Raw genomic sequence first — 12,152 nt, 5'->3', positions numbered from 1 at the left:
CTGGGGAGGTTCCACATGTTGCAGGGTGTCACTGGAGGCCAGCAAAAATTGAGAGAGTACATTCAACCTACCAGCCTTCCACACAGACCCAGAATGTAGAGACTGACCCTCTGGTTGGTGTGGATCTCCATGCATCCAGCTACACCTTAAATCCTTGCGAAGGACATACAGAACCTTGGAAGGGCCTGTGAAAGTAAGCAGCTGTGAAACTAAAAGCTCATTAACTTTATGAATAGCCTCCTCTCTGTTCAGTGCTCATAATATGGTGGACATTCATGGAACTGAAAATAGAGGTGAATTATCTGGCCAAGAAGACCCCTATTTAGTATTCTCAGAATTTTAAGCTCCATGGGGTAGGGATTGTGTCTGCTTGGGTCACTGCTGTATCTTCATCTTCTTCTGAATATTTTTCCATTTGTGAAGGGGACCAAAATTAGTTAGCAATGCCTTTTATTTTCCTGAGTTAAAATAGGCTGGCCAACTGGAAGCTACTGGCTATTGCTAACTTTTAATTTCTTCACATACCCTTGAGATACTTGTTCTTACATCATCCAAGCGCCTCTGCTCCCCCCCTTCATTTTGTTGTGGGGGTGGGTTTTGAAACATAGTTTAAGCATCATGTCATCCTCTTTTCACTTTGAGTGCACGCTCTATCGCTGCCCAGATAGTCAAATGTCAAGCCTTTTTGGCTGGGACTCTTCCAGTTGTATTACAATGCTGGAACATTTTTAAAGTAGAAAAGCCCTTTACCCTGTTTTTAAATACCAGTTTGAGATATTAGAAGAAGATTTTTGAAAATATGAACACGTTTTGTTGTTTCTTGAGGATTCTGAGATGCTTCTTTTGGCCTATGGGGAGAAAATAATGCAGTTAATTTGGTCAATGTGAGATTATTTTGGGTCTCTTCATTTCTTAAGCTTGCAAGTCGCAATATGGCCATCTAAGTATTCAGATAGCACATCAGTAGGTTCTGTTCCTCCTCACTGTCTGTACATTTAGATGGCCACATTGTGACTTGCAGACTTAAGAAATGAAAAGACCCTGAGGCCGGGTGTGGTGGTTCATGCCTGTAATCCCAGCACTTTGGGAGGCCAAGGTGGGTGGATCACTTGAGATCAGCAGTTCGAGACCAGCCTGGCCAACATGGTGAAACCTTGTCTCTACTAAAAAAAAAAAGTACAAAACTAGCCAGGTGCAGTGGCACACACCTGTAATCCCAGCTACTTGGGAAGCTGAGGCAGGAGAATAGTTTGAACCCGGGAGGCAGAGGTTGCAGTGAGCTGAGATTGCACCACTGCAGTCCAGCCTGGGTGACAAAGCAAGACGCTGTAGAAGAAGAAGAAGAAGAAGAAGAAGAAGAAGAAGAAGAAGAAGAAGAAGAAGAAGAAGAAGAAGAAGAAGAAGAAGCAGCAGCAGCAGCAGCAGCAGCAGCGAAGAGTCAACTGCATTATTTTCACCCATGGGCCAAAAAAACTCATAGATTACACAGAATATTAGGGCTGGGATGACACGATGTCTTCTCCCCTTTACTAGTGAAGAAACTGACCCTCGAAAGGATAAAATTAATTGCTCAAAGTTGTAATCACAAGTAGCATCAATCAGAAGCTCTATAAGGGAAGCATAACAAGTTATTCTTCCAAATAAGTGTCTTAGTTCATTCAGGCTGCTATACCAAAATACCATAGATTGGGTGGCTTAAAAACAAGGAAAATTTATTTCTCAAAGTTCTGCCGACTGGGAAGTTCAAGATAAAGGCAGCAGATTTGGTGTCTGGTTAAGGCCGACGTTTCTTTGGTGTATAGAGGGTGCCTTCTCACCATGTCCTCACGTGGTGGATGGGCAAAGAGTAACCTTTGGGCCCCTTATTTATTTTCTTGAAGAGGCAGGGTCTCACTCTGTCACCCAGGCTGGAGTACAGTGGTACAATCATAGCTCACTTGAACTCCTGGCCTCAAATGATCCTCCTGCCTCAACCTCCCAAGTAGTTGGGACTACAATCTTGTACCACCACATGCAGTTAATTAAAAAAAATACTTTTTGTAGAGATGGAATTGGAGGGTCTTGCTATGTTGCCCAGGCTGGTCTTGAACTCGTGGCCTTCAGTGATCCTCCTACCTTGGCCTCCCAAAGTGCTGGGATTATAGCTGTGAGCCACCACATCCAGTTGGGCCTCTTTTATAAGGGCACTAATCCTATTAATTAGAGATCCAAGTTCATTACCTAATCACCTCCCAAAAGCTTCACCTCCTAATACCAACACCTTGGGGATAAAGATGTCAACATACGAATTGAGGTGGGTGGCCAGGCATGGTGGCTCACGCCTGTAATCCCAGCACTTTGGGAGGCCAAAGTGGGTGGATCACCTGAGGTCAGGAGTTCGAGACTAGCCTGGCCAACAGGGAGAAACCACATCTCTACTAAAAATACAAAAACTAGCTGGGTGTGGTGGTGCACACCTGTAATCCCAGCTACTCGGGAAGCTGAGACAGGAGAATTGCTTGAACCCAGGAGGCAGAGGTTGCAGTGTGTCGAGATCGCACCACTGTACTCCAGACTGGGTGACAGAATGAGACTCCATTTCCAAAAAAAAAAAAAAGAAAACAAAAGAATTGGGGAGGATGGCAGGGGTCTCACAAACATTCAGACCATAGCAGTAAGTTTTGAAACTTTCCTTATCTCTTATTTTCATTTTTCCATCAGCTCTTATCTCTAATCCCATGATAACTATGATTAACTATGTCTGAGTCAGTAACATTTGAAACCCCAATACCTATATATGATAAGGAACACTGGGAGTCCAAGAAAATCAGAGACATTATCTTGGAGGGACTCCACGTTGGCATGGTGCTGGCCACTGGTAGAATACTTTCTGAAATACATTGAGTACACTCGAACCTTGTCTCAGTTGCCTACACAGTACTGCAAATGCAGGACTTATTCATTTATTAATTTATTCAACAGACATTTATTAGAGCATTGCTCCAAGCCAGGCACCTTGCTCAGAGGGGCTTATATAGATTAAAAAAAAAAAAAAAAAAAAAAAAAAAGACATGGATCCTGCCTTCCAGATCATAATTGAGTGGAGAAACAAATACATAATGTACAGTAATGCTCTGCATAATAATGCTTTGGTCAATGACAGACTGCATATAAGACAGTGGTCCCATAAGATTATAATGGAGCTGAAAAATTCCTATTGCCTAGCAAGATATACCCACTGTAACACTGAGGTACAGTGCATTACATGACTTAAGTCAAAGTGTTAAAAAAATATATTTAAGTTCAGAAAATAAAAATGTTATAGTAAGCTAAAGTTAGTTTATTTTTGAAAAAAAAAATTATGAACTTAATGTAGTCTAGTTGTCTATAAAGTCTACAGTAGTTTACGGTAATGTCCTAGGCCATCACATCCACTCACCACTCACTCATTGCCTCACCCAGAGCACCTTCCAGTCCTGCAATCTCTATTCATGGTAAGTGTCCTATACAAGGTGTACTTTTTTTTTTTTTTTTTTTTTTTTTTTTGAGACAGACTCTTGCTCTGTTGCCCAGGCTGGGAGTGCAGTAGCGCAATCTCGGCTCACTGCAACCTCTGCCTCCCGGATTCAAGCGATTCTCCTGCCTCAGCCTCCTGAGTAGCTGGGACTACAGGTGCGTGCCACCACGCCTGGCTAATTTTTGTATTTTTAGTAGAGACGGGCTTTCACCATGTTGGCCAGACTGGTCTCCAACTCCTGGCCTCAAGTGATCCACCCGTCTCGGCCTCCCAAAGTGCTGGGATTATAGGTGTGACCCACCGTGCCTAGCCTATTTTTAAAGTCTTTTATGCCATATTTCTACTGTACCTTTTTAATGTTTCGATACACAAATATTGACCATTATGTTATAGTTGCCTACAGTGTTCAGTCCAGTAACATGCTGTAGAGGTTTGTTGCCTAGGAGCAATGGGCTATACCATATAGCCTAGGTGTGTAGTACACTCTACTATCTAGGTTTATGTTAGTACACTCTATGATGCCCACAGGACAAAATCACCTAATGATACATTTCCCAGAATGTATCCTCCTTAAGCAACACATGACTGTTTTTTTTGTTTGTTTGTTTGTTTTTGAGACGGAGTCTCATGCTGTTGCCCAGGCTGGAGTGCAGTGGCGCGATCTCGGCTCACTGCAAGCTCCGCCTCCTGGGTTCACGCCATTCTCCTGCCTCAGCCTCCTGAGTAGCTAGGACTACAGGCTCCCGCCACCGCGCCCGGCTAATTTTTTGTATTTTTAGTAGAGACGGGGTTTCACTGTGGTCTCGATCTCCTGACCTTGTGATCCGCCCACCTCGGCCTCCCAAAGTGCTGGGATTACAGGCTTGAGCCACCGCGCCCGGCCACACATGACTGTTTTTGTTTCTACTGCTGTGATTGCAAATTACCACAAATTTAGCAGCTTAAACCCACAACTGTTTTTAGCTCACAGTTCTGTGGATGAGAAAGTCTGAGTACAACACAAATGGGCTCTCTGCTCAGGTTCTCACAGGACTGAAATCGAGGTGTCAGGCAGGCTGCATTCTCGTCTGGAGCTGGGATCCCATTCCAAGCTCATGTGCTTGTGACAGAACTCAGTTCCCTGAGGCTATAGAACTGAAGTTCCTTGCTGGTTGTCAGCTAGAGGTTGCTCTCAGATCCTAGATGCTGCCTGCATTCCTTGCCATGTGGCCCGTTCTGTCTCCATGTAAGCAATGGGTTGTCATCCTTGCATCAAACCCCTCTCATACTTCAAATCTTTTTTGAAGAGCCCCATCTCTTTTAAAAGCTGACCTGATTAGGTCAGTCCCACCAAGGGTAATCTCACTATCTTAAGGTGAGATTTGGCATGTTAATTACATCTGCAAAATCCCTTTGTCATATAATAGAACACAATCATGGGAGCAATACCTCATTGGCCCTGTTCACACTCATTTTGAGAAGACTTAGGGAATCATTGGAGGTCGTTTTAGAATTCTGCCCACAACCTACAGCACATGACAAAGAGTAATGATATGGTGAAGGCAGCTACAAAGAGCTGTGAGAATGCAGAGAAGGGTAAATGTAACTGTCTAGTGGCAGGATAGAGTTAGGGTAAGAGAAGAGGTAAAGTTTGAGCTGATTGGGAAGAATGAGTAGGAGGAGAACAGGCAGGAAAAGGGCAGGCCCTTCTACTTTATTCCATGTGTCTGTTTTATATCCACTAGTACAGCTGAGGTCCTTGGGTAGGTGGAGCAGGCCACTTCTGGAGACTTCCTTCCCCAACTCCCGACATACCAACCACAGTCATGGACTCCTAGGTAGTGTTCAAGAAATATTTTGTATAGATTCAGTATCTAATTAATTTTGTTTTTATACTTTTATTTATTTATTTATTTAGAGACAGGGTTTTGCCATATTGGTCAGGCTGGTCTCGAACTCCTGGGCTCAAGCAATCCACCCCCCTCTCAGCCTCCCAAAGTGTTAGGATTATAAGTGTGAGCCACCATGCCCAGCCAATATCTAATTAATTTGTGATAGCCATGTAATCATGAACCTCTCACCTACCTTATTCTTACTCTCTCTGCATCAGAGAAAAAAATTACAACAATAAAATGTGAATTTTATAAAACATTTTCACACACGCGCGCACACATAGAGGAAATATCTAGTTGATTTTTGGTGACTGGCTTCTATTAACCTCTTCCATCGTTTTCTTTTGCTCATCCTACCCACTTAGCTCACCTTGCCCCAGCTGAGTCATCCTTGGTGAGATGTTGTCTCAGTCAGGATTCTTCAGGGAAATAGAACCAATAGGAGACAGACAGATGGATAGATAGAGATAATTTTAAGAAACTGACTCATGCAATTGTGGAGATCAGCAAATCTGAAGTCTGAAAGTGTAGAGCCCACAGGCAGCCTGGAAACTCAGGCAGGAGTTAATGCTGCAGCCTTGAGGCAGATTTCATCTCCAGAAAAATCTTGACTTTTGCCCTTAAGAATTTTCAACGGTTTGTATAAAGCTTGTTCCCATTATCAAAAGTAACCCCCTTTACATAAAATCAGCTAACGGATGTTAACCACATCTACAAAATATTCTCCCAGCAACATCCTGATGTTGTTTGACTGAATAACTGGGTAATTCAGCCTAGCCAGGTTGACATACAGAACTAGCCATAACAGACGCTTTCAGCCAGGCTTGGACATTCTAGACCAGTCAAGCACCCCGGTGACTGAACCCTCAGTCAAAAGGTGGAGTAGCAGTGATAGCAGTGACCATCTGCACCCAGTCAACTTTGAATTTTGTGAAATAATAAAATGGTAGTTGTTTTGAGACAGAGTTTTTTTGGTTTTTTTTTTTTTTTTTTTTTTTTTGCTCTTATTGCCCAGGCTGGAGTGCAGTGGCACCATCTCGGCTCACTGCAACCTCCGCCTCCTGGGTTCAAGCGATTCTCCTGCCTCAGTCTCCTTAATAGCTGGGACTACAGGCGCCCGCCACCATGCTCGGCTAATTTTTTTTCATATTTTTAGTAGAGACGGGGTTTCACCACATTGGCCAGTCTGGTCTCAAATTCCTGACCTCAGGTGATTCGCCCACCTCGGCCTCCCAAAGTGCTGGGATTACAGGCGTGAGACACCACGCCTGGCCAAAATAGTGGTTGTTTTAAGCCACTAAGATTGAGGTGGTTTGTCAGGTAGGAATAGAAAACCAAAACACCTATTGATTAAAAGAAGAACTTGAACCACAAATCCTTGGGTACAGATTAAAGGTGGAACAGCTCTGGGAACAGCAGCAAGATTTTGAGTCCCAGTCTTTGGAGCAAGACCATTAACGTGACTGTGCTCCAGTGAGCTCAGAACCATGTTCAAAGTTCTTCAGGTATCCATCAGACATGCGTTTCTTACCTTCCCCTTTCTCAAGAACACCTGGTTTCTGTTTGGGAATCCAAGAAATATACCATCTCCTTCCCCTCAAAAATGAAGCATATGACCTTGGCTAAGCCATTCGGCATCTCCTTGGATGTAGTGATCGATTCAGAGAAGGACAAATAACCTAAACCTGTTCAATCAGAGTGACTTTCTGAGCTTTTGCTGAAAATGGTGGCAATGATGCTCTTTCTGCCTTGCTGGATGTCAGTTTTAAAGCACACAGCTCCTTCCAGGAACTGCTGGCAGCCAGCTGGTGACCTTGAGGGGAGTTAAGTATTAATCCAACAGCCTAGAAGGAAGAACAGAGAGAGAGAAAGATAAGCCATGTCTTTAGTCCTTCCATTGAGCTGCTGGAGTAAGCCTCACCTGAAGCTAACTTTCTGCTGGCTTTTCAGCAAATTTCCTTTATTACTTAATCCTACTTAAGGTGTATGTTTTGTTATTTGCATCTGAAAGCTTGTATGTGTCAGGGCCATTTTTAGAAAGAATTGTTATGAGCTCTGCAAATACCTCAAGAGGTGTCTACAAAAAGGCTGTAACTCCTTTTCACCTATATCAAGAGTCATCTTAAAAGCAGGGGAACGGAAAGAGATCCCATGACATCCCTACTGACACCAGGACTCTGGACTCTGCTTGTCACCTGTTAGGAAGGGAGAATGATGGGTGATGAAACTGGAACTAAAACCTTCTGTGCACCTACTGTGTGCCAGGCACTGGCCTGGATCCTTCATATACATTATCTTACCAAATATCTACAAAATCCCTTTGAGTGGTTATTCTAATTCCTGCAGATGTGGAAGCTGAAGCTTGGAGAAGATAATTAACTTGGTCAAGGTCATGCTGCTTTTAGTTTCAGGCAAGTTTCAAACTCTTGCTTGAAGAGTTCTTTCTGACTCCAATGCTCCTTCCCTCCCCCTAGGAGTCTTTAGACTTCTACCAGAAACACCCTCTCATATCAGTTCCTTTGTGATCACATCCGCAGTAACTAACAGTGAGGATAAGGAAAGGAAGGCATAAAACTTTGGAGGCGGAGGTGTGGGTGTGGGGAGCAACAAGCCCTACTCTCCGCCTAACTCTAATAGTTGCACAGGCTGTCAAGCCTCATAGCCAGATGTGTTCCATTTGAAGCCAGATTCTTCAAATGTCAGAGCAGAGTCATCTACTCTGACTTTCTCCTTTTATAGTTGAAGAACTGAGTGAGGCCAGAGAGGTAAACTGACCTGCCCTAAAGCCATACAGCTAAAGGCTGAACTAAAACCAGGCTGTGCTTTGGCACCACCTCTGGTTCATAGCATAGACCTGGTTTCATTGCTTGACGCTGCCACTTACTGAATGGTTTGGGCAAGTTATCTAATCATTCCAGGCTTTGATTTTCTCAGCTGTATGGAATTTTAGCAGTGCTTATCTCTTGGCTATAAATCACATAAAACAGCATCAGGGAACCTAGTGAGTGCTAAGTGTTAACTTTCACTGATGGGCTCACAGCTCACTGTCTCAAAGGCACTGATTCTCTTCCCATCCAGCCCCAATTGCAGCATCTCTCAGGTGTCTTTTTACACTCTAGTTACCTCTAGTGTGATCTAAATTACAGTCTGTCACTAATCTGCCTGTATCTGCTCTAGAAAAGAACTTACAATGACTATACCATGAAATCAGGGAGGCAATAGGGCGAGAGCCCTAATTTTAATCTTAATTTGTCTAACCTTTAGTTTCCCTTTTTCCTTTTTCTGACTGTTGGTGGAAGTAGGAAGAGTAAGGTTTTCCTGTTTCTCTTTCCATCCTTTCACTATTGAAATCTGCCACCAGGAAAGGATCTGATAAGTTCATTCTGTGGTAACTTACTGATAAGCCTTAACCAGTCACTTTGGTTTTTAAGGGCATTTGCAAGTTTCATCAAAGGTCAAAGTCTAAACCAAAGGATATCCAATGTTAGAGTTTTGGTATCAATCAAGAGTGGGACAGGTTTGCATTTTGGTTTGTTTTGCTGGTGTTGGATCAGGGAGAATGAAAGGAAGGAAACCCAGAAGATTTTTTTATAAATCCAGGTTCCACCCTCCAGGCTGGGAGTGAGCTAACCAGGTAGGCAAGTGGGAAAGGTGAAGTGCTGAATATTCCCCACGACTTCCTGGTAGACAATCAGAATTGCCTTTGAGGGAACCTAGGGGTGGGAGTGGACGACAGATCCACCAAGAACCAAGGCCTGTACTGAGGACCAAAACTCCATGCGTCATATCCAAGAAACCAGAAGGGGACAATGTAACCCGTGAACAACCTCTGGAGTAAGTCTGAACCCAGAGCTCACACCCTTCTTTCCCTTGAGCAGGCTCTGTGCTGTGGGGCAGCGACAGATTCAAGGCTCTGAGATGGAGGGCACTCCCTACTGTTATTGCCCCTCTTGCTACCCTCTACTCTCAGGGTTGGCACACCTTCCAAAGAGTTGAGGGGGTGGTGTGGGGGGGTGGGGAGAGGAGGCAATAGCCAATGTTACCAAGAGTCTCTTGGACTTTGAAAGAGCACCAGAGCTCCAGCCAGGTCGAAACCATCAGCCCACGTGGTGTTCTCTCTGCACTTCCTTCTCACATTCTCTGAAGACACAAGGAGGAAGTAGGAGTCCAGGCAGAACAGCTCCTCTACTAGAAGAGAAGACCTAGGTCAGGAACACAGGGCTGCGCATGGGAGCAGGAGAGGCAGAAGTAGCAGCACATGCCTTCCTGGTGAGGGGCCCCTGTGGTCCCAGGGCTTTCTGCAAGGATCTATGCATCTATATACAGACTTGCCAAATGCATGTTTTCACACATACATGCCACTGGCTTTTCAAATGTATACAGAAGGCTATAGTGTGATAATGTGATTAATATCATCCCTAATTTATAATTTGTAATTCTTATTTAGTCAATGAATGGACAGTAAAAGACAACTGCTCTTATATTTTTACTAGAGATGGAGTTTCACCATGTTGGCCAGGCTGGAACTCCTGACCTCAGGTGATTCGCCCACCTTGGCCTCCCAAAGTGCTGGGATTACAGGCGTGAGCCACCATGCCTGGCCCAATTTTGACTTTCAAAGGGGATTCTCACTCTTGAAAAGATTGGACATATTAGGCTACATCATTGCCTTTTCTTTTCCTCTCCTTAACACTGCCATGTGTGCCAATTAGAGCTTTATGATTGTGAGACATTTGCCAATCCCCTTCACCACCAGAAAACAGCTATTTGTTGTCCTCTGCTGCACACTGGATACAAATAATCAAATAAGTATATCCATTTAAAACTTCCTTTAAAAATGCCTCAGTGTATTTTCCATTGAGGAATATTTTTTATGTTCTTCCCTGGGGAGAATTTAGCCTAACCATCCTGCCTACCAGCTCCTTTACAATATGTTGATTTGGGGGCAGATTCTTTTGGAAAAAAAAAAAAAAAGAAAAACTTAACTCCGCTTTCTGAATTTTCCCACTCACAAAAAAATTTAGCTAGATATGATCTACAAGCAAGATACACCTAAGTAGTCTGGGATTGGCACTCAGATTGTTAGTTAAATATCAATTCAAGGTCAAAGGCACACTGCTAACTTTGTTCAGTTTCCTTTGCACTAAGATAAATTGACCATCAGACAATTTTTGGTTATATTTCTAACACAGTTTTTAATTAAGTGACAAAATGTTTAAATTTACAAAAATATAGTTTACAACATTTAAGCAAAATAGAAGTGTACAAAGAAAAATGCCCTCATTAGCCCATAGGCAGAAGTGATTATAATTTGAAATGTTTAGGAAGATAACAATTGTGCTTACATCTAAGAAATTATTTTCTGTTTGTTTCTTTTTTCTTTTTTCCTATGAATACTGTAGAAATTCAAACAAATGCATTTGTATACAACACTGAAGAAAGGATACTACCTCCATCTCAAACTTCTACCCCTACTCATCATCTTTGTCTTCCTCCTCATCATCACCAAAGAATCAGCTACTTTCTGTGTTTTGTAGGGAAATCTGTGCCTGTTTCTCTTTAAAGCAAGTGGATTTTGTTTCCTTGGAATAAAACTCTGTGGCCTGGGACAACTCACTTTCCCTCTCCAATTGCTATGCAAAATATGAGGGGTCCTTAGGACTTTGATACTAAAATGACTATGCCCACCTTTTTTTTTTTTTTAGATGGAGTCTCGCTCTGTCACCCAGGCTGGAGTGCAGTCTCCAGGAATTAGAATAACCACTCAAACATCTCGGCTCACTACAAGCTCCGCCTCCAAGGTTCAAGCAATTCTGCTGCCTCATCCTCATGAGTAGCTGGGATTACAGGTGCATGCCACCACATCTGGCTAATTTTTTGTATTTTTAGTAGAGACGGGGTTTCACTGCATTAGCCAGGCTGCTCTTGAACTCCGGATCTCGTGATCCACACACCTCGGCCTCCCAAAGTGTTGGGATTACAGGTGTCAGCCACCGTGCCTGGCTGCCCACCTTTTATATAATTCAAAATAAAAGCAAAACTGGACCCTAAAACAAATGTCAGGATACCCAACAATTTGAATTGCCCCATGATGACTGTTTCCTTGCTTTGGGGAAATATAGAAAATTCTTTCAATATATTTATTTCTGCTGCTTCTGGCTTTGGCAATCAAACTCCGAAAGAACAAGGTACAATGTGTTGTCTCTGAGCTCTGAAAGTCTATGATTTGTCAGTTATAATTTGGAGAATAGAAGTAGAGGTGATGCAATTGAAAAGCATAAATAATATCAAATAAAGCTAAATAAGAATAGATTATTTTGAGAGACTGGGAGAAATTAACAAGACTCTTGCTAATGGGAGCCCTACTTCATAGTGAATTCCAAAGAATACAGTATGTGAAGGGGGGGAAAAAAGAGTAACTTTACAGTAGAGAAACCTGACAAACACTACTCGGTCACGTGATCAAGGTCGACAGCAACAGTCGTACATCATGTAGATAGTATAAACCCTTGATATGATGTGATAAAATGGTATCTTACCCCTGTGGTCTTCTAAAATCCATTACCCCTAGTCTAATCATGAGAAAAACAGCAGAAAAATCTCAATACAGGGGGGCATCCTCTTATCTCTTTCAAAATTAATAGTCAGTAGTCCTCAAAACTATCGAAGTAATCAAGACTAACAAAAGTCTGAAAAACTCTCACAGCCAAGTAAAGCCTAGGGTGACAGGACAACCAAATATAATGTGGTACCCTGGATGGGATCCTGGAGTGGAAAAAGGAATT

Source organism: Macaca nemestrina, chromosome 6, assembly GCF_043159975.1.
Source record: "Macaca nemestrina isolate mMacNem1 chromosome 6, mMacNem.hap1, whole genome shotgun sequence".
NCBI lineage: Eukaryota > Metazoa > Chordata > Mammalia > Primates > Cercopithecidae > Macaca > Macaca nemestrina.
This window is presented reverse-complemented; position numbering follows the sequence as displayed.